Source organism: Hylobates moloch, unplaced genomic scaffold, assembly GCF_009828535.3.
Source record: "Hylobates moloch isolate HMO894 unplaced genomic scaffold, HMol_V3 SCAFFOLD_5, whole genome shotgun sequence".
NCBI lineage: Eukaryota > Metazoa > Chordata > Mammalia > Primates > Hylobatidae > Hylobates > Hylobates moloch.
Window position 1 is genome coordinate 61,922,102 of NW_026652280.1, and position 22,268 is coordinate 61,944,369.

A 22,268-nucleotide genomic window follows, 5' to 3' on the forward strand; every position below is an offset into this window, starting at 1 on the left:
CGCCATCTCGGCTCACTGCAAGCTCCACCTCCCGGGTTCACACCGTTCTCCTGCCTCAGCCTCCCGAGTAGCTGGGACTACAGGCACCTGCCACCACGCCCAACTAATTTTTTGTATCTTTTTTTAGTAGAGACTTTCACCATGTTAGCCAGGATGGTCTCAATCTCCTGACCTCGTGATCCGCCCGCCTTGGCCTCCCAAAGTACTGGGATTACAGGTGTGAACCACCGCGCCCAGCCTGGGATTACTTTTTATTCTTCATTAGTTGCCCATACTTCTCTCTCTTCTCAATTCCCTCCTGCATCAAAGAAGCTCATTTTGCCCATCTGAACCTTCTTCCCCTGTTCACAGGAGAAGGGAAGGAAGCCCTTTATTTGTTAAGGTGCACCTGGCCCTTGAATTGTTGGATAATTGAATAGAAGCTGATAAAATACTTCCCTATAAGGCAAAGGAGGGGGGTAGCAAGTGGCCTTTGTTGAAGCTCCCAATACAGAGGGGGAGGAGTGATCTTGGCCTCTTCCAGAGCCCCAGACTCCAGAACAAAGGCTTGGCACCTCTCTTCCTAGACTACCCCTTTTGGAGGTGAAGGAGGGCAGACTCAGTATGAATGGGCAGTGTCTTAAATGCCGAACATGTCCAAAGTCCAGCTGAGCCTTAGCCACATTTAATATGTCCCAAGGCCATGGAAAGTTGACTGTGGTTATGCTGATCCACACCCTCCTCCCACCACGCCCCTTCTTCCCCCTCTCTGGTTAATGAAGAATTGTCTGCATGCTGTATTATGGCTGAGGACAAAGAACAGGTCAGGCAGCCAAGGCTGGTTAATCTTTTTGCTTTCTTGTGGTCTGTCAGGAATTGGGTTGACTTAGACTGAAATATTGCCCTTTCATCATTCACCAGTGATTGTCAGTAAATGATGTGTTTGAATTTCCAGAAATATGACACAATTTCAAAATCTTGCACTTTAAGAAGAGAGATGGCCCCATCAGTATTTTCACATAATGGCATTCGCAACTAGAACTAGAACCAAACTACTGGAGAATCAAAATTCCATTTCATGTATCTGTTCATTTGTAACCCTAATGCATACATTATGTGGCATTTGCTGAAGACCTAAGGAACGTTGTGTTCCATTCATTCGTCAGCATGAAGGGTGCACTGGATGGAGAGTAGAAGTGCTGCAGTAAACCAGGCACTGGGATTGAGGACAGAATGTGAGCTGACGCTATGGCAAAGGGAGAATGCATTCAGACAGAGCTCACTATGTCCTCTTCTGCTTCTAACCTTCCAATGGCCCCTCACTCCCTGTTCTTCCCCAGGTGACCTCCTCAGCATGGCATGAGGGCATCTTCACCCTATGAGCCTCCATAATTCTCCAGCTCCGCCCCTCTCCATTCCCCTGCCTGCCTCCTAAGTTTGAACCATGGGTAATTCCTTGCAAGCCCTCAAACTCCAGGACGCCAGCGCCCCGGTTCCCTCACACCTGTTGCTCCTCTAAGCCCTGCCAACACACGCACAGTTCCTCACTTCCTTCACCCCGCTCCTTCAACACCCCGTACCATCTCCTTCTGGGAAACTACCCTACTTCCACTAGGATGGGAAGTTTTTCGTGCAGTATTTACGTGTTTACTTTTCTGTCTCTGCACAGTGAGTACTCGCTGGTAGGAGCGGGATCTCTATGGCTAGGTGCTCCCAGTACCCAGCAAAGCTCCTGACCCACAACAGGCATTTAATAAAGAATTACTGAATGAGGAAAACTGGGAAATGTGGCATAGGACAACTCCTCAGGACATAAGGACTCCTTAGAGATGGGAAAAAACAAGGGCTGGGAATCAGTGTGGCCAGGGATCAGCTGTTCAGCTGCGGGGAGGACAACTGCTGTGAGCCCCTCTTAACCTGTGTGTGAGGCTCAGGAGCTGGTGGGTAGATTCTGGGAGTGGGACAAGCCCCTAAGCCAGAAAGCTGCCTGCACCCATAGTCCAGGCCAGGGAGCTGGAGGTGAGTATTAGAAAGCAAGACCCCAAAGCCCATTTTCTAACATTTTTTGTCTCTACCTGTTTTTCTGTCTGTTCATAAATAGATATCTGGAATGATAATGACTTCCAAATGATGAGACGCTTTCTCTTTCTTTCGTTTTTTTTTTTTTAACTTTCTTGTTTGTATTTTTTTTTTACTTGATTTTAAGATATAATTAGCATCAAGAACTGTGAAGGTATATACATACAATGGAATATTATTCAGCCTTAAAAAGGAATGAAATCCTGACACACACTACAACATGGATGACCCCTGAAGACATTATGCAAAATGAAATAAGCGAGTCACACAAGGATAAATAGTGTATGATTCCACTTATATGAGGTACCTAGAGTAGTTGAGTTTATACAGAAAGTAGAACAGTGGTTGCCAAGGGCTGGGGAAAGGGGGTCATGAGGAGTATTGCTTAATGGGTAGAGTTTCAACATGGGACGATTAAAAAGCTCTAGAGCAATGTGAGCCGGGCACGGTGGCTCACACCTGTAATCCCAGCACTTTGGGAGACCGAGGTGGGCAAATCACAAGGTCAGGAGTTTGAGACTAGCCTGGCCAACATGGTGAAACCCTGTTTTTACTAAAAATACAAAAAAATTAGCTGGGCGTGGTGGCAGGCACCTGTAATCCCAGCTACTCGGGAGGCTGAGGCAGGAGAATCGCTTGAACCCAGCAGGCGGAGGTTGCAGTGAGCCGAGATCGAGCCACTGTACTCTAGCCCAGGGGGCCATGTGAGACTCCATCTCAAAAAATAAATTAATTAATTTTTTAAAAGCTCTAGAGATGTGTAATGGTGATAGTTGTATAACAATGTAAATGTACTTACTGCCACTGAACTGTATCCCTAAAATGGCTAAAATGGTAAATTTAATGTTGTGTATATTTTACCACAATTTTTTTAAAAAAGAACGCGGGAGTCAGAGATTTTACCCTACTTGCAAGCTAAAAAGTGAGCCTGCTACAGTTTCATAGAAGACACAAGAAGACAAAGAGCTTTACTCCTGACAGCAAGAGAAGTGGCCGAGTGTCAGCATATTCTTCACTGGTTTGCCAGTCCCCAATCCCCATGTTCCCTTTAAAAGGACAACGTGATGAAGACCAGGTGACACCTGCAGTCACAGTGGGCTGCATTACAGAAGAAGAATCTTGACTTTAGAGCACCTGAATATTTCATCATGAGCATTCGGCATACCTGCCCTTTGCTGCAGAGGGAGATATTCTTGTTACACTGGAGAGTAAGCGTGTCTGCCTTTTGCTGTGGCTGGAGACACTTCCTCTGTCTTCAAAGGCTGTTCACTATATGAACAGTCCTGCAGAAACAGGCTGGAACAAAGGAGAGCCAGATCTTCACTTGCAACATGTGCCGAAACACAAGAAAACCGCGGAGAATTGTCTCCCAACAATGACTATGTGTTATTTTTACAAAAATAATGGTTTTTTTTTCCTTTAAAAGTAAGAACCAGAATAAAGATCAGCAGATCTGAGTTTTCAGTTTCAATTCATTTCGAATTTCCTTTTAACAGTTTATAGCAATAAAATTGACACACCATAAATTAATCCATTTTAAGAGTAAAGTTCAGTGAGTTTTAGTCAATTTTTACATTGTGCAACCATCACCAAAATCCAGTTTTAAAACACTTCCATCACCCATAAAAGTTTCCTCAGGCTTGTCTGCAGTTAATCCTGGGTCCCATGCATGACCAAGGCCACCACTGACCTCTGTCTCTACAGTTCAGCTTTTTCTAGAAATTTCGCACAAATGGAATCCTACCATATGTAGTCTTTTGTGTCTAGTTTCTTTCACTTGGCAAGATGTTTTTGAGTTTTGTCTGTGGTGTTGTGTGATTCGGCAGCTTGTTTCTTTTTATTGCTAAGAAGTATTTCATTGAAAGACAGACCACATTGTGTTTCTCCATTCATCAACTAATGGACATTTGCATTATGCCTAGTTTGAGGCTATTATGAATAATGCTAACTTAAATCTTAAAACTTAAAATTTATTTTTCCTTATTTAACCAATTGAAACATCAAAGCACTGACCAGGATGGGCATGGTGGTTCATGCCTGTAATTCCAGCACTTTGGGAGGCCAAGGTGGGATAATTGCTTGAGTTCAGGAGTTTAAGACCAGCCTGGGCAACATGGCAAAACCCCATCTCTACAAGAAATACAAAAAATTATCTGGATGTGGCTGTGTGTGCCTGTAGTCCCAGCTGCTTAAGAGGCTGAGGCAAGAGGATTGCTTGAGCCCAGGAGGTCGAGGCTGCAGTGAGCTATGATCATGCCACTGCCCTCCAGCCTGAGCGACAGTGAGACCCTGTCTCAAAAAACAAAACAAAACAAAAACTAAGGTATAGAGAAATTCAGTAATTTTCTCTAGAACACACAACTAAGAAGTATTAGAGCTAGGATTCAAATTCAGATAATTCAGATCCAGAGTTAATATGCTTAAACAGTGTGCAATATTTCCTCATAAATAAAAACAAAGCATTTCTGATAAAATTCTACAACTTTTCCGATTTCTAAAATAATGTAGATACCAGTTTTTCATGTGAGACAGGTCTACGTTTCCGAGTATAAATGTGATTATGTTCTGTTTTCCTCTTTCTCTCTCTCATACCCCAAGAGTCCCTTTTCTTCCCTCAGTCCACACTGAAACAGAAATGAAGATGCAAGAACAAAACAAAACCACCCTTCAGACTTTGCAGTCTCACATGCAAGCTTACAGAGCTAGCGTTTCCTATCCTGCTCACTAGATAACACTGAGCCTTAAGGGACGAGGAAAAAGGCAGAGTAGCCACTAGAATGGGAAAGCCAGGATCGATAGAAGGGATAGGTGATCCTCAACCTGGAAGGAAAAGGACATTTGGTGGAAAGAACAGGGGAGCAGAGAGAAAGAGGATAATTTATTTTTTTAAATGGCCTTTTAAACTTGGAGACATTATGCTAAGTGAAATATGCCAGACACAAAGAACAGATACTGCATGATCCCACTTATATGAGGTACCTGCGATAGTCGAATTTATACAGAAAGTGGAGTAATAGGGTCTGAGGTGGCAGGGTGGGAGGAATTAGGAGTTAGTGTTTAATGGGTATGAAGTTTCAGTTGGGGAAGATGAAAAAGTTCTGGAGATGGGCAGTGGTGATGGATGCAAAACAATGTGAATGTACTTAATGCCAGAGAAACTGTATACTTAAAAATGGTTAAAGTGGTAAATTTTATGCTATACGTATTTCACCACAATTTTTAAAAATGAACTCTTGCTAGTTCATCACTGCTCAGCACAGACAGCCCAGCATTCAGCAGTTCTGGACATTGATAACCTCACCCTCCACAACAGAGATGTTGGAGGAGGAGATAAGGGCACCCACGGGGATTCAACCCTTTCAGCTGGGAACAGTTGCTGTCTCTCTATGAGGGTCAGTAATGGATGCACCAGTATCACACTTGGTTTTCACCGATGTCCTGCCCTGTCCGCAGTTGTCCTTTCAATAACAATGAATGAATGGGTTGTGTTGCTCTGCTATAATTTGTTACCTGGTCTCTAAGTGTTGAGCACCTGGTAATTTCCAGTCATCCACCAGGACTAGAAGCTGGCAGCAGGCATTTGGAGCATGTTTAGTTTCAACCCAGCTCTTTTATCACCTCTCTGTGACTTCTTTTGAGAGGCCTTTTAGCCTCTCGGGCTCTTGTTTATTAATAGTTTCCCTAATAGAGTGGGATTGGAAGAGTGGTTCTCCTTCCTGGCTATACATTAGTATCACCTGAGGAGCTTTGAAACTGTACTCAGGCCTAGGCCATATTCTAGGACAATTAACTCCGTATCTCTGGCATGAGACATGAACATCAGTATTTTTTAAAAGCTCCGAAATGATTCTAACATGCAACCCAAGAGGAAAAAAAAAACAAAACCTCTTAGGTCTCTTTCAGTTCGAAAAGGATAAAAGCCTGAATTAAAAAGAAAGCTATAAATATTTTGTACGAATAGAAGTATTCCTTTTTAACTACCTCCTTGGGAAGTATTTGCCCAGAAGGTACTATGAATTGGAGGGTATGTTTTAGGAGATTGCTATTTGGAATAATTAGGCTAATGTATAATGCCATCAACCAAATATGAATGTACTCTTTCCTCATTGCCCTATCAATATTGGAATGGTTAATTTTAATTTATTTTAGCAAGTTTAACAGTAGTGAGATGTGGCCGGGCACGGTGGCTCACGCCTGTAATCCCAGCACTTTGGGAGGTCAAGGCAGGCGGATCACCTGAGGTCAAGAGTTCAAGACCAGCCTGACCAACATGAAGAAAACTTGTCCCTATTAAAAATACAAAATTAGCCGGGTGTGGTGCCGCATGCCTATAATCCCAGCTACTTAGGAGGCTGAAGCAGGAAAATGGAGAATCACTTGAACACAGGAGGCGGAGGTTGCAGTTAGCCGAGATCACGCCATTGCACCCATCCTAGGCAACAAGAGTGAAACTCCATCTCAAAAAAAAAGAAGTGAGATGTGTCTCATAGCTATCCTCAAATGCATTTAAAAAATTATTTGTGAGGCTGAGCATGTCCTTAAATGTTATCCCACTATTTGGCCTTCCTCTTCTGTGAGGTATCTTTTTCCTGAGATCATTATTAATCTGTTAATGTGATAATAAAATAGCTACCATTAATTGAGACCTATTGTGTGCTAGATACTATACCAGTGCTTTACAGATATTATTTTATATATTTGTTACAAAATCTCTTCAAGGCGGTTATTATTCCCAAGTTAAAATGAAAATGAGGCAGGAGAATAGGGTCTGGAGGCAGGGAACCTAAGGCCAAATTCATGCTGACTCCCCAGAACTAAATCACAAGGAAAACCCCAACTTTTCATGGCCAGGTAACAAAAGGACCATAGGCCAATACCTTTGCAACCTCCCATTTTCTGAGTGGCAGATGAAAAATTGAAAGTGCCTCTGATTTGTCCTCTCTGGGAGACAATCAGGCTGGTTGCCGGCCAAGTTTTCATTTGCATAGTAGTATAACTTTGTAACTTCACTTCAGCCTCTGATTGGTCACTTTCTGCAACCAATCAGACCTTTGCATAGGGTATAATTTTGTAACCTTGCTTCAGCCTCTGATTGGCCCCCTCCTGCAATCAATCAGACTGATCTCAGGCCACTACTTCCTTTACACAGGGTGTACACCAAGTAACCAATGGGGAACCTCTAGAGGGTATTTAAACCCCAGAAAATTCCATAACTGGGCTCTTGAGCTGCTTGCTTGGGCCGCTCCCACCATATGGAGTATACTTTCATTTTCAATAAATCTCTCCTTTTGTTGCTTCATTCTTTCCTTGCTTTGTTTGTGCATTTTGTCCAATTCTTTGTTCACGATGCCAAGAATTTGGACATCTTCCAACAGTAACAAAAAAACGAAGGCTCAGAGAGGTTAGGCAAGTACCCCAAAGTGACACAGCTACTAAATAATAGAGCTGGAATTTGAACCCAGTTCCAGCTGGCTCTCAAGCACCATTATCTTTGCTAGACAGGAAAGCACTCAATGTCTGCACTACTCATACCTCTTCCTGAGGAAAGCTGCCCTGCTGATGTTTAGAACCAGGTGACCTTGTTTTTTGATCCCAGGTGATGGGTCATTTCTGATCTAAAGGTAACAGTGAATGGCCTGGGCCAAAAAGGCGAGCCAAGCCAATCACACTCCTCCCATGAGAATCTGAGTTTGAAAAGACTGAGTGTCAATACATTTAATAGAAGGAACGAAAGTCAAAGAGGCTGAATCAAGGTATGCCACGGGTGTATTTGGAATCAGATGAGCCACAGCATGCTGAAATTATGAGGGACCGCAAACTAAAGTTAGCAGACAAAGATGGGTGGCAGGGAGCAAACAAAACAGATGGGCTTAAAGAAGCAGAGGTGCAATTGGAGAACAAACATTTGGCCCATGAGACCCTTGAGAGAAAACCTGAAGAGCCAAGCCTTCAAACTACCTCTGTTTTCAGCAGTAATCCAGTCATGTGTATCCCTAAAATATGCATCCTTTTTTTTTTTTTTTTTAGACGGAATTTCACTCTTGTTGCCCAGGCTGGAGTGCAATGGCACGATCTCGGCTTGCTGCAATCTCTGCCTCCCGGGTTCAAGCGATTCTCCTGCCTCAGCCTCCCCAGTAGCTGGGACTACAGATGCATGCCACCACGCCCAGCTAATTTTTGTATTTTTAGTAGAGACGGGGTTTCACCATGTTGGCCAGGATGGTCTCGATTTCTTGACCTCGAGATCTGCCAGCCTCGGCCTCCCAAAGTGCTGGGATTATAGGCATGAGCCACTGCGCCCAGCCACATCTTTTTTTTTTTTTTTTTTAGTTAATTGGACTGTCCCTGTTCCTTGCAATCAAACAAGCCAAAATAAAATATTCTTTCTATTAAATGTTTGCTAGTGTGGATATTAAGCTTTTACTTGTCATTTACCACAAAAACTTTCCATTTCAGTTATTTCCTTGCTTTTTTTCATTATATTTTGACTTTTTAAAAGTAGAACCCGGCCAGGAGCAGCGACTCACACCTGTAATCCCAGCACTTTGGGAGGCTGAGGCTGACAGATCACCTGAGGTCAGGAGTTCAAGACCAGCCTGGCCAACATGGTGAAACCCCGTCTCAACTAAAAATACAAAAATTAGCTGGGCGTTGTGGCACACTCCTGTAATCTCAGCTACTCGAGAGGCTGAGGCACAAGAATTGCTTGAATCCTGGAGACGGAGCTTTCAGTGAGCCGAGATGGCGCCATTGTACTCCAGCCTGGGCAACACAGTGAGACTCCATTGCGGAAAAAAAAAAAAGTAGAACCATCCATCATATAATCAATAACCACTTTACCAGTCAAAAACTTAAATTCATGCAAATGATAGTAACAGAAAGCAGATCAGTGGTTGTGTGGGTCTGGGAGAGGGGACAGATGGGAAGACTTGGGAGCAGTGGGTCACAGTGGAGCCCGAGAGCACTCTGGGGTGATGGGTATGTTACTATCTTGATTGTGATGATGGTTTCACAAGTGTATACATGTATTAAAATTTGTCACTTGGTACAGTTTAAATATGTGTAGTTTATTGTGTTCTAATAATACATTAGTTAAAGCCATTTTTAAAAATGTCTATTCTTCCCAACAAGGATACTTATACAATTCTATTCAACTTATTATGCTTTATGTTCTATGCTTACCTATAATTCACCTGCAATTGTGATATATGCTGTAAGAAATTAATTATATGTTTATATTTTTCAGTTTTAATAATCTATTTTCCAACTGTATTTCATATAAATAATATCTTTCACCATTGGAAAATCATGTGTTGAGCACTGTAGTTTTAAATTTATTTCTATTAATATTTTTCATTCCTTGGCCAATTTTCCTATTTTTAAACATAGTACAATCTGATTTGGAGGTTTGAAATTTTGTTCCTTTGTAGTGTTTTAAAGTCATGCTAAGGCATGCACCCTAATGAGCATTTTATAATGGAAAGAGCATATAATAGAAAGAATTACTGTAAGAACTAGTATAGATATATTAAAGATTTTATGCATTGTTCTCCCCTGCCTTGGACAATAGTTTTTATTGTGCATTTATATGTAAACAAGATCTGTCTATGGCTAATCTGGCCACTTCTACTACCTATGAACCACAAAAATTTATTTTTGGACCTAATGGACCATACAGAAGTTTGGTAACAACATTCATCTGGTTGAGTTTCAACACAGGATAACTTTCATCATTTATCCACTTGCTAAAACTCCCTTACTTTTTCTACTACTTTTGTTCCAAAGTTCTTAAAGTTTATAGATTTAACTGAGGTTTTACTAGGCACACATGACATGGCTAGCACTCTGCAAGGTACTGAGAGTACAAACAGAGTAAGTTACTCTTGGGAAGCATGTCCCCTTACCCCCTTACTATCAGGGCTTGCTCTTTTTCCTCAAGCCAATAATGAACTGTGTAGCACATGGCAGGACACTGAAGAATAGACCCTGGTAAAGCCCCTCCAAACTTAACCTATGGCTCTGTGGCCCTTCAGGAATTACTGGGTAGCACTGCCAGCCCACAGCTTTAATGCTTTACTGAATCAACACTCTGCGAGGTAATGCAAAAGGAGGTGTTATGTGTTCAATGCTGACAAGTCATATGAATGGAAACTGTCCACGGATTCATCTACCATTCCTTCTCCAGAGGAAAGAAGAACTCAGTCAAAGGCCATAATACATCTACAGGTGGCTGGTAAAGTAGAGGCACTGATTTCAGTGGAATTAGGCCTTGCTGGAAATTCTGCAAGAGACCATAGAGACTCTTTTTCTGGGAAGAATAACAACAAAAAAGTCAACATTTCAAGTAAATATTCCCACTCCAAATTATTAACACGGTCATTCTTATCAATAGTTAGTATGTTTCACAGATCAATATAGCAGAGGCTGAAAGGTCAGGCTTTGAAGTTATACAGACATGCGTCACATTCCTGCCTTTTCCTCTTACCCAGAATATGACCCTGGGCAGGTCACTAACCTTGCTAAACTTCAGCTCACTCATCTGTAAAATGGAGGTGACGGTCATTACCTTGCAGCTAATGTTAATGAGAGATAATGTGAATAAAACACTTTGCAGAGAGCTTGGCTCATAGGACGTGCTCAATAAAGAAGAAGAAGAATATAATGTTTATTATTATTGTTAAAAGTATACCTTGAAAAACTTCTACTTAGCTAATGTAAAAGTAATATATGTTTACAAGCCAGTTTGGGAAGCAAGTCAAACATACATGAAACAGTAGAGGAAAATCCCAAATTTTGTAACATTGTTCACTGTACTAGGATGTTAAGCATGACATTCCCGTTATTTTAGAATTGTGGGAGATGTCCCAAAACCTGGAAATGTTCATTGTCAGAACATCTATTCAGGATATGTTACAAGATTGTGGAATTAATTTTGTGACCCTCTAGTTAATTATCCACCCCAGGAATTATAGGAGGTAAGAAGATCAATCTTTAGACCCAAGAGATTCTAAGGACACCAGCATCCAGAGTCGTTTGGGGAGAGCTGCCAGCGTGCCACACCCAGCCCACACGCAGTGAGGAGTTGGCGGCGATTCTCACAGCATTTTGAAGCTATCGCTGTGCCACCTTCAGCTTGCATGGTTGCTACAGGAAAGCACACTGCCAGCCTAATTATTGTTCCATCGAAGACACTCCCTTTTTTCTGGCAGCTTTTACCATTTCCCTTTACCCTGCATTTTCTGCAGCTTCATTGTGATAGAACTTACTATAGATTTTATATATTTTATTTTTCCTGCTTGATATTCAGAGTACACTCTCCATTTGAATGAAAAATTTTGACTCTCTTTCAGTTTCAGAAAACTCTGTCATTATCTAATTTTTTTTTTTTTTTTTTTTTTAGAGACGGGGGTTCACGCTAGGTTGCCCAGGCTGGTCTCAAACTCCTGGCCTCAAGCAATTCTCCCTCCTCAGCCTCCCAAAGTACTGGGATTACAGGTGTAAGCCACTGTGCCTGGACTGACATACTTTTGATATTGTTTTTTCCATCATTCTCACTTTATCTTGTTCTGGCTTTCTTATACACAAATATATACCATGTCATCTCAATACATCCTCCATGATTCCTGACAGCACTTCTACATTTTTTGTCTTTTTGTCTCTTTGTACTGTGTTTGGGTTAAGGCCTCAGTACTGCTTCTAATCCACTACCTCAAAATGTCCCAAATGATAACTGTCATTTCCTACCATTACCACCCTCTGCCCTCCAAACTATTTCTCCTCCTTAGTTCAGTGAGTGGCCTTACCATCTGTCAGAAATCTTGAGCTTCTCCCAGACTTACCCTCTGCTAATCCTCCATACTATTACTAGAGTGATTTTTAAATAATACGATTCTGAACATACTAATCCCATACTTAAGATGGCATCCCACTGACCTTTGAAACATGGCTTAGAAGTCACTGAGGACACAGTCCCTGCCTCCCCTGTTGGCCTCATGTTTCTACATTTTCCCTTTATATTCTGCCTTCCAGCAATTCATTCATTCAAATATGTATCTTTACACATTGAATGCCTATAATGTGCCAAATACTCTTGTGGGCCTTGGGATACTTTAGTAAACAAAGCAGGCCAAAAGATCCTCTTCATGGAACTTAGTAGGGGAGATAGATGGTAAACAAAATCAGTAAAGTGTCTGGTGTGTTGGAGGTAATAAGTGCAATGGAAAAAATAAACCGAGAGAGGGGAACACTGTGGGTGGAAGCTAGGTGATGGAGACTTAAAATGGAATGACCAGAGAAGGCTTTACTGAGATGGTAATACCTGCTTGAAGATGCAAAGGAGTTGAGGGCGTGAGTAGTGAAGAATCTGAAGAAAGAGCATTGAAATCAGGAACATCAAATGCAAAGGTCTCGAGGTGGAAAGTTACCTGACTTGTTCAAGAAACATTTAGGATGTCAATATGGCTGAGCAGACTGGGGAGGGCAGGAAGTAGGAGACAAGGGTGGGGAAGTTCCCAGAACCTGAGTTATTGGGCCTTGCAGGTCATGGTAAAGCATTGGGCTTTTACTCTGAGTGAAGCAGGACACTTCACTCAGCGTAGTGACATAAGTAGAGGTGGTAGGACACTTCACTTCACCATGGAAGGTGTCAGGCAGAACAATGATGTGCTCTAGTTTATAGTTAAAGGATTACTCTGTCTGCTGTGTGGAGAACAGACTATAGGAAGAAAAGGAAGTAAGAAAACTACTTAGACCTCTTTAGGAGGCTATAACAAAAATCCAGTCTTGACATGAAAATGACTTGCACTGGGATAGCAGTAGAAGTGGCGAGACTTAATCAAATTCTGGATATATTTTGAAGAACTTCGCTAATAGGCTTGTGCTAATTATGGTTTTAGGCCATGGAGATACTTCTATGAACGAAGAAGACAGAAAACCCTACCAGAATTGACTGAAAAGTTGAGCGAGGGGCAGGAAAGAAAAAGAGGTGGCAAAGGTGAGCCAAAGGTTTTCGGCCTGAGCAACTTAAAGAATGGAGAAGACAAACAGGATGAGCAGGTTTTGGAGGTAAAATTAGATCAGTTGTGGAGTGTGAAGGTTTAAATGCCCAACAGACATCCTCATGGAGCTGTCAAGTGAGAGGTTAGATATGTCAGTCTGGAGTAAAGGTCAGAGGTCTTGGCTAGAGATACACACTTGGTGATCGGTGTATAAGTGGTATTTAAAGCTATGAGAGTGGATGAGGTCAGCTCAAAAGGACGGTTGACAGAAAAGAGAAGAGATCCAAGCACTGAATCTTGGGCTACTCCATGTGATTAGCGAAATTAGGAGGAATTGGCAAAGGAGATTGAAGAGTAACCACAAATGAAGGCAGAAACCAGGACAGGGTGGCGTCCTGGAAGCCAGAGAAGGTATTTCAAAGGTGAGGGAGTGAGCACCTTTTCTAATACTATTTGAGAACTGAGAATTGGCTATGAGGATGTAGAGGTCACTGGTGACCTTGATGAGCACACATTTGATGGAGTGGTCAGAGAAAAAAGATTTATTATAGCAGATTCAAGAGATAATTGGTCAGAAAAGGATCACTGAGAAAGAAAAAAGTAAAAACTAAAATAAAGAGAGAATCGGGTTTGTACACCCACGTTCATAGCAGCACTACTCACAATAGCTAAAATGTAGAAGCAATCCAAGTGTCCATCAACAAATGAACAGATAAGGAAAATGTGGTTTATACATACCATGGAATATCATTCAGCCTTAAAAAGCAAAGACATGGCCACGCATGGTGGCTCATGTCTGTAATCCCAGCACTGAGGCTGAGGCAGGAGAATGGCGTGAACCCAGGAGGTGGAGCTTGCAGTGAGCCGAATCACACCACTGCACTCCAGCCTGGGCAACAGTGCGAGACTCCGTCTCAAAAAAAAAAAAAAAAGGAAATACATTCTGACACGTTACAACATCGGTGAACCTCAAGAACATTATGCTAAGTGGAATAAGCCAGTCACAAAAAGACAAATACTCTATGATTCCATAACTTACATGAAATACTTAGAGTGGCCAGAATTCTAGACAGAAAGTAGAATGGTGGTTACTAGGGGGAAGGGAGGAATGGGGAGTTATTGTTTAATGGTCATAGAATTTCAGTTTTACAAGATGCAAAGAGTTACGGAGCTGGATGGTGGTGATGCACCACATTACAAATATATTTAGTCCACTAAGCTTTTAGTCCCCAACCTTTTTGGCACCAGGGATCAGTTTTGTGGAAGATGATATTTTCAGGGACTGGGGCAGGGGTGGCGGTCGGGGGTCAGTGATTTCAGAATGATTCAACTCATTACATTTATAGTGCCAAAATAATATTTCTATTATTATTACATTGTAATATATAATGAAATACATATACAACTCACCATAATGTAGAATCAGTGGGAGCCCTGGGCTTGTTTTCCTGCAACTAGACGGTCCCATCTCAGGGGTGATGGGAGACAGTGACAGATCATCAGGCATTAGATTCTCAAAAGGAGAACACAATCTAGATCCCTCGCATGCGCAGTTCACAATAGGGCTCATGCTCCTAAGAGAATCTAAAGCCACTGCTGATCTGACAGCAGGCGGAGCTCACGCAGTAATGTGAGCGATGGGAGCAGTTGTAAGTATAGACAAAGCATCACTCCCTCCGACCTGGGGGAGGGGGGAGGCAGGGGGTGTTGGGGACCCCTGCACTGAGCTATACAATAAACATGGTGAAGATGGGAAATTTCATGTTATGTACATTTTACTAAATTGGTGGGGGGGTGGGGGCATTGAGAACCAGTGAGTACAGGTGACTTATTTAAAGGGTTTTCTATAAGAGAGCAAGAAAATAGGACAACAGCTGAAGCGAGTTTTTGTTGTTGTTGTTTGTTTGTGATATAGTAGATTTTTTTTTTATTGCTGCTGTAACAAATTATCAGAAATTTAGTGGCTTAAAACAACACAACTTAGTCATCTTACAATCTTGTAGGTTGGAAGTCCAATGTGGATCTCACCAGCCTAAAATTAAGCTGTCAGGGAGACTGTGTTCCTTTCCCAAGGCTCTAGGAGAGAATCAGTTTCCTAGCCTGTTTCAGCTTCTAGAGGCTTCCTGCATTCCCTGGCTCCTGACCCCTTCTTCCATCTTTAAGGCCAGGAACACTGTATCTCTTTGCCCCTTCGCCCACAGTCACATCTTTCTCTAACAGTCTTCTTCTGCCTCCCTCTTCTTCCTCCCACTTCTTTTAAGACCTCTTGTGGCAACACTGGGTATACCCAGATAATACAGGATAATCTCTGTATTTTAAGGTCAGCTCATTAGCAATCTCATTCTGTCTTCTCCCTTGATTCTCCTTTGCTGTGTAACCTAACACAATCACAGGTTCTGGGAATTAGGACAGGGGTATCTTCTGGGGTTCCTTAGTCTGCTTACTACATATGGGGTACATTACAGCATTCATGTTGATGGGGATACTCCAATGGAGAGAGAGAACTTGATGATGCAGGAGAGGGCAGAATTGCTGGTGTGGCATGAGCAAGAAAACAGAGGAGCTGGCTTTCTGTAGGAGCACGGAGAGTTCCTCTCTAGTTAGCAGGAGAGGAGGGGAGGACAATGCATGAAGACAGATGTTGGCTGGTGGGTAAATGTGGTGGGGGCTCGTGAGAGCCATTATCTTCTCAGTGACTGAGCAGCAAGGTTGTCAACTGAGAGTGGCGATAGAATAGAATGTGTTAGAGGTGTGAAGAGGCAAAAGTTATAAAACTGACATCAAATAGACAAGAGCATGGGCCGGGGGATGGTGGCTCATGCCTGTAATCTCAACACTTTTGAGGCCAAGGCAGGCAGATAGCTTGAGCTCAGGAGTTCAAGACCAAGCCTGAGCAACGTGGAGAAATCCTGTCTCTACAAATAATACAAAAATTAGCCAGGTGTAGTGGTGCACACCTGTAGTCCCAGCTACTCAGGAAGCCGAGGTGGGAGGGCTGATTGACCCTTAGGAGGCCAAGGCTGCAGTGAGCCATGATGGTGCCACTGCAGTCTGGCCTGGGTGACACAGCAACACCTTGTGTCAAAAAAAAAAAAAAGAACTTGAGAGAGCGGAGTATGAAAAGACAATGTTGTGGGCATCGAGGGCCCACTTGAAGTCTGTGGTCATTAATTTAAAGTGCAACCACTTCGCTTGTTTCCTACACTCAAGTGGACAAAGAATTCATATATTAATTAGTCAGAGTAGTAAATTTCTCCCTAAGAAATTTACATGGGTTATTGTGCTTTATCCTCACAACCACGGAATAAAGTGGGCACTATTATTATGCCCTTTTACAGATGAGGAAACTAAAAGACTGGCTAAAGTAAGCATCGGCTATAATTTCTGTTTTAGGTATTAGTTTTATTTCGGGGATTCAAAAACAATATTTGTGTCATAAGATTAATTTAGTAAATGTAATTTGATCACTACGTTCATTCATTAACAAACTATTATAGTATCACTATGTTAGGCTATATACTTCAAAACAGCTTAGATATCAGGAATCTTTGCCTTTTAACAGTTGAAACAGTATTTCTCCAGTTAACTATCAGAGTCAGTGATATGGTTTGGCTGTGTCCCCACCCATATCTCATCTTGAATTCCCACATGTTGTGGGAGGGATCTGGTGGGAGGTAATTGAATCATGGGGGCAGGTCTTTCCCGTGCTGTTCTCGTGATAGTGAATAAGTCTGACGAGATCTGATGGTTTTAAAAAGGAGAGTTTCCCTGCAGAAGTTTTTCTTCTCTTGTCTGCCACCATGTAAGACATGCCTTTCATCTTCTGCCATAATTGTGAGGCCTCCTCAGCCACATGGAACTGTAAGTCCATTAAACCTCTTTCTTTTTTAAATTGCCCAGTCTCGGGTATGTCTTTATCAGTAGCATGAAAATGGATTAATACAGCAAATTGGTACCAGTAGAGTGGGGCGCTGCTGAAAAGATACCCAAAAATGTGGAAGTGACTTTGTAACTGGGTAACATACAGAGGCTGGAACAGTTTGGAGGGCTCAGAAGACGACAAGAAAATGTGGAAAAGTTTGGAACTTCCTAGAGACTAGTTGAATGGCTTTGCCTAAAATGCTGATACTGATAGTGACAATGAAATCCAGGTTGAGGTGGTTTCAGATGGAGATGAGGAACTTGTTGGGAACTGGAGTAAAGGTGACTCTTGCTATGTTTTAGCAAAGAGACTGGTGACATTTTGCCCCTACCATAGAGATCTGTGGAACTTTGAACTTGAGAGAGATGATTTAGGGTATCTGGCAGAAGAAATTTCTAAGCAGCAAAGAATTCAGGAGATGACTTGGGTGCTGTTAAAGGCATTCAGTTTTGTAAGGGAAGCAGAGCATAAAAGTCCGGAAAATTTTGCAGCCTGAAAATGCAATAAAAAAGAAAATTCTATTTTCTGAGGAGAAATTTAAGCCAGCTGCAGAAATCTGAATAAGTAATGAGGTGGTGAATGTTAATCCCCAAGACAATTGGGAAAATGTTTCCAGGGCATCTCAGAGGTCTCCATGGCAGCCCCTCCCATAACAGGACTGGAGGCCAAGGAAGAAAAAGTGGTTTCATGGGCCAGGTCCAGGGTCCCTATGCTGCAGGCAGCCTAGGGACTTGGTGCCCTGCATCCCAGCTGCTCCAGCCATGGCTGAAAGGGGCCAAGGTACAGCTCAGGCCATGGCCTCAAAGGGTGCAAGACCCAAGCCTTGGCAGCTTCCACATGGTGTTGAACCTGCAGTGCACAGAAGTCAAAAATTTGGGGTTTGGGAAACTCCACCTAGATTTCAGAGGATGTATGGAAACACCTGGATGCCCAAGCAGAAGGTTGCTGCAGGGGCAGGGCCCTCATGAAGAACTTCTGCTAGGGTAGTGCAGAAGGGAAATGTGGGGTGGGAGACCCAACACAGACTCCCAACTGGGGCCCCACTCAGTGGAGCTGTGAGAAGAGGACCACTGTCCTCCTGTCCCCAGAGTGATGGATCCACCGACAGCTTGCACTGTGTGCCTGGAAAGCAACAGACACTCAACGTCAGCCTGGGAAAGCAGCCAGGAGGGAGGCTGTACCCTGCAAAGCGACAGGAGCGGAGCTGCCCAAGACCATGGGATCCCACCTCTTGCATTGGCGTGACCTGGATGTGAGACATGGAGTCAAACGAGATCATTTTGGAGCTTTAAGATTTGACTGCCCTGCTGGATTTTGGACTTGCTTGGAGCCTGTAGTCCCTTTGTTTTGGCCAATCTCTCCTATTTGGAATGCCTATATTTACCCAATGCCTGTACCCCCATTGTATCTAGGAAGTAACTAACTTGCTTTTAATTTTACAGGCTCATAGGTGCAAGGGACTTGCCTTGACTCAGATGAGATTTTGGACTGTGGACTTGTGAGTTAATGCTGAAATAACACTTTAGGGGGCTGTTGGGAAGGCATGATTGGTTTTGAAAAGTGAGGACATGAGATTTAGGAGGGGCCAGGGTAGAATGATACGGTTTGGCTCTGTGTCCCCACACAAATCTCATCTTAAATTCCTACGTGTTGTGGGAGGGACCCAGTGGGAGGTAACTGAATCATGGGGGCAGTTCTTTCCCATGCTGTTCTCATGATAGTTAATAAGTCTCATGAGATCTGATGGCTTTAAAAAGGAGAGTTTCTCTGCATAAGCTCTTCTCATCTGCCACCATGTGAGACGTGACTTTCAACTTCCGCAATGATTGTGAAGCCTCCCCAGCCACATGGAACTGTAAGTCCATTAAACCTCTTTCTTTTGTAAATTGCCCAGTCTCAGGTATGTCTTTTTTTTTTTTTTCTGAGATGGAGTCTTGCTCTGTAGCCCAGGCTTGAGGGCAGTGGCATGATCTCGGCTCACTGCAACCTCTGCCTCTGAGGTTCAAGTGATTCTCCAAGCTCAGCCTCCCGAGTAGCTGGAATTACAGGTGCACACCACCACGCCCAGCTAATTTTTGTATTTTTAGTGGAGATGGGGTTTCACCATGTTGGCCAGGCTAGTCTCGAACTCCTGACCTCAAGCGATCCAGTCACCTCGGCCTCCCAAAGTGCTGGGATTACAGGCGTGAGCCTCTGCGCCTGACCTCGGGTATGTCTTTATCAGCAGAATGAAAACAGACTAATACAGCCAGATAATTTATTATCTATATAATCCTTATTCCTTTTTTTGTTTGCTTTATTCATATTCTCTGTTCTTATATCTCATTTAGTATTTTAATTTTTCTAAGCATGTATCTATTTAACTTATTTTTTCAAATTTTCTAGTATGGAAGTAATAAGTATCCCCAAATGCCCTTAATTCAATTTCACATAGTTTTTTATCTCATTTATCATCCCCGACTTTAATGATAATTCTGACTAAAGTTTTTTAAAAAGCAATTCTTTATATATGTAGAATCTTCCATATCTTTGTAATATATTATTTGTAGTTCTGGTGCTCTAAAATTAATTATTATACAGATTTATGTCAACACTTACTCATTTAAAAGAAAGGAGCTCCTCCTACTGTTTTCCTGAATTAAAGGATTAATGCTAATTGTTACATCATACATATTTCATGTATGAAGAATTATAATTCCATTTATGTAGGCAAAACCAGAATGTAAGCCATGTCTCTTAACATTCAATAGTTACTTACATGCAATAAAAATTGCAAGCGATCCATATAAAATCATTGACTTAGGTTGTAAATACCAAGGATCCATTCTGCTATGCTTCCTTGCTGTTGTTTGGGTAACAAAATTTTCCTACTTTGGACTAAAGGAGAAAGCACAGTATAGTAAAATAAAATATGGGCTTCAGGCTGGGCCACTTACTAGCTATGTGCACTTGAACAACTGACCAGTTATCATGTATTTACTGGCACCTGTGGATATTAGGCATTGTATTAGGAGTTAGAGATATGTCGATAAATATGTGGATATGTGGATATGTGGATAAATATCCACATATTTACTGTTTTCCTTTCTATTCTACCCCCGGACAATCAGAGACATGAGTTATAATCCAGGTTCTTTCATTGCCTTTTGGGAAACCTGCGCAGATCATTCAAGTATTTGAGCTTGTGTCCCAATCAATGAAATGGAGGTAATAATATCTATCTCACAGGGTTGTTGTAAGAATTATGTATTAGAAATGTTTATATAGAATACCTAGCACATAATAGGCACAGATAATAATAACTGTTCATTCCATTTTTTTCTCCCTTCAGATCTCACTTGGGGAAAAAAAACACCACCACCTTACTCTGAGGCAGGAGCAATGGATAGTGTCCTTGTAGAAATTATAGTACTCTCAAAATAATTGATTACTATAAATATTGAGTTCCCAAATGATTAGTGCTGGGTTTTCTCAACCTAAGCACTACTGACATTTTGGGCTGAATAATGTTCTGTTGTCGAGAGCTGTCCTGTGCATAGTAGGATGTTTAGCAGCATCCCTGGCTTCTTCCCACTAGATGCAGTATCTGTCCCATCTGTGAAAAGCAAAACTGTCTCTCCAGACATCGCCAAATGTTCCTTCAGGGCAAAACCCAACCACCACTCCTCCACTATTGAGAACCACTGCAATAGTGGATCATAAGCTCACATTTAGTGGGCCTTGAGAGGTATTTTAAAAATTAAATGACATAGAATTTGCTATGGACTGAATTGTGTGTCCCCTCCCTGCCAAATTCATATGTTGAAGGCCTAACCCCCAGTGTGACTGTATCTAGAGATATAATTAAAATATAATTAAGGTTAAATGAAGTCATAACGGTCGGCCCTAATTCCATTAACACTGAAGGATCATAAGAAGAGGAAGAGATCCCAGCCATTTGGGAGGCACAGGCGGGCAGATCACTTGAGGTCAGGAGTTTGAGACCAGCCTGGCCAACATGGTGAAACTCTTGTCGCTACTAAAAGTACAAAAAAAAAAAAAAAAAAAAAAAAATTAGCCAGGCATGGTGGCACATGCCTGTAATCCCAGCTACTCGGGAGGCTGAGGCACAAGAATCACTTGAACCTAGGAGGCAGAGGTTGCAGTGAGCTGAGATCGTGCCACTGCACTCCAGCCTGGGCGACAGAGCAAGACTCCATCTCAAAAAAATAAGTAAAGAAACGTAAAACAAAATACAAAAAAAATTTTAAAAAGGAAAAAAAAAAAAAGAAGAGGAAGAGAGTGAGATCTCTCTGCCACATGAGAACAACAGGGAGAAGGCGACTGACTATCTGCAAGTCAGGATGAGGGCCTTCAATCGAATTGGCCGGCACTTTGATCTTGGATGTCCAGGCCTCCAGAAGTATGAGAAATAAATTTCTGTTGTTTAAGCCACCCAGTGCGTAGTATTTTGTATGGCAGCTAAAGCAGACTAATAACAGAATTGAAAAGAACAGAATAGAAAATTTTGAAAAACATTATAGGTAGTCAAGTATTTCTTAGTGAAATAAATTTATTACTATGAGTATTTGTCAAAAGATTGAGGGAGGATGGCTTGAGCATGGGAGATGGAGGCTGCATTGAGCTGTGATCGAGCCACTGCGCTCCAGCCTGGGCAACAGAGCAAGACCCTGTTTCACTCTATTTGGAGCAGAATTCAAGTTTCCAAACTTTTAGTAAAAACGTGAGAAGGAGATTATCACGTGGAAGCAAAGATCTCTCATAGGGTCCAAAGGATAGAAATATCAGAAAGAGTCAGAGGCCTTTGATGGTGGGTCTGGTCATGAAAACTGAGTATCAAAATACTAGGTGGACATTTGAAGAACATTTTATCGAGATGTTATTTTTCCACATTGGTTGACTAACCGTTTTTAAATCCATAGTTGTGGAATGAATAAATGAATGAATGAACACAGACTACACAATTCCTGTTCATCTTCAATCAGCCAGGCCCTCTGATCACCTCCAGACATGCTGCTCCCTCTGCCTGGTATCTCTCTCTCCTTTTCTTTCCCCACTGAATTAATTCTAGAATCAGCTCTTTAACATCCCCTGGGGGACACCTTCCACTAGTTCCCAGACAAGTTTATTCTTCATTTGTGCTCCTTCAATAGGCCCTAACTAACTGTACTGTAATTATTATATCTGTTTCACCCTTGTTCCCTGATACTCCGCTAACTCCGCATTCTTTCTATTCCCCCCGGCCCCCATCCCCAAGGTAGCAACAACTATGTTCTGTTCCAGAAAGCATA

The 22,268-nt window shown here is 42.2% G+C and overlaps 1 protein-coding gene across 2 annotated transcripts in view; it reads left to right on the forward strand.

Annotated features, from left to right (window-relative positions):
* LOC116468711 (myosin regulatory light chain 12A) overlaps positions 1-22,268 on the forward strand; it is a 67,939-nt gene that overhangs the window by 35,390 nt on the left and 10,281 nt on the right. Inside the window, exon 5 of one of the 2 annotated variants that reach the window (XM_058438579.1) lies at positions 12,954-13,051. The exons of the other annotated variant lie outside the window; for it this stretch is intronic. The gene's annotated coding sequence lies outside the window, so the exon portion shown is untranslated. The remainder of the gene's footprint in view (positions 1-12,953; positions 13,052-22,268) is intronic. 2 annotated transcript variants of the gene reach the window in all.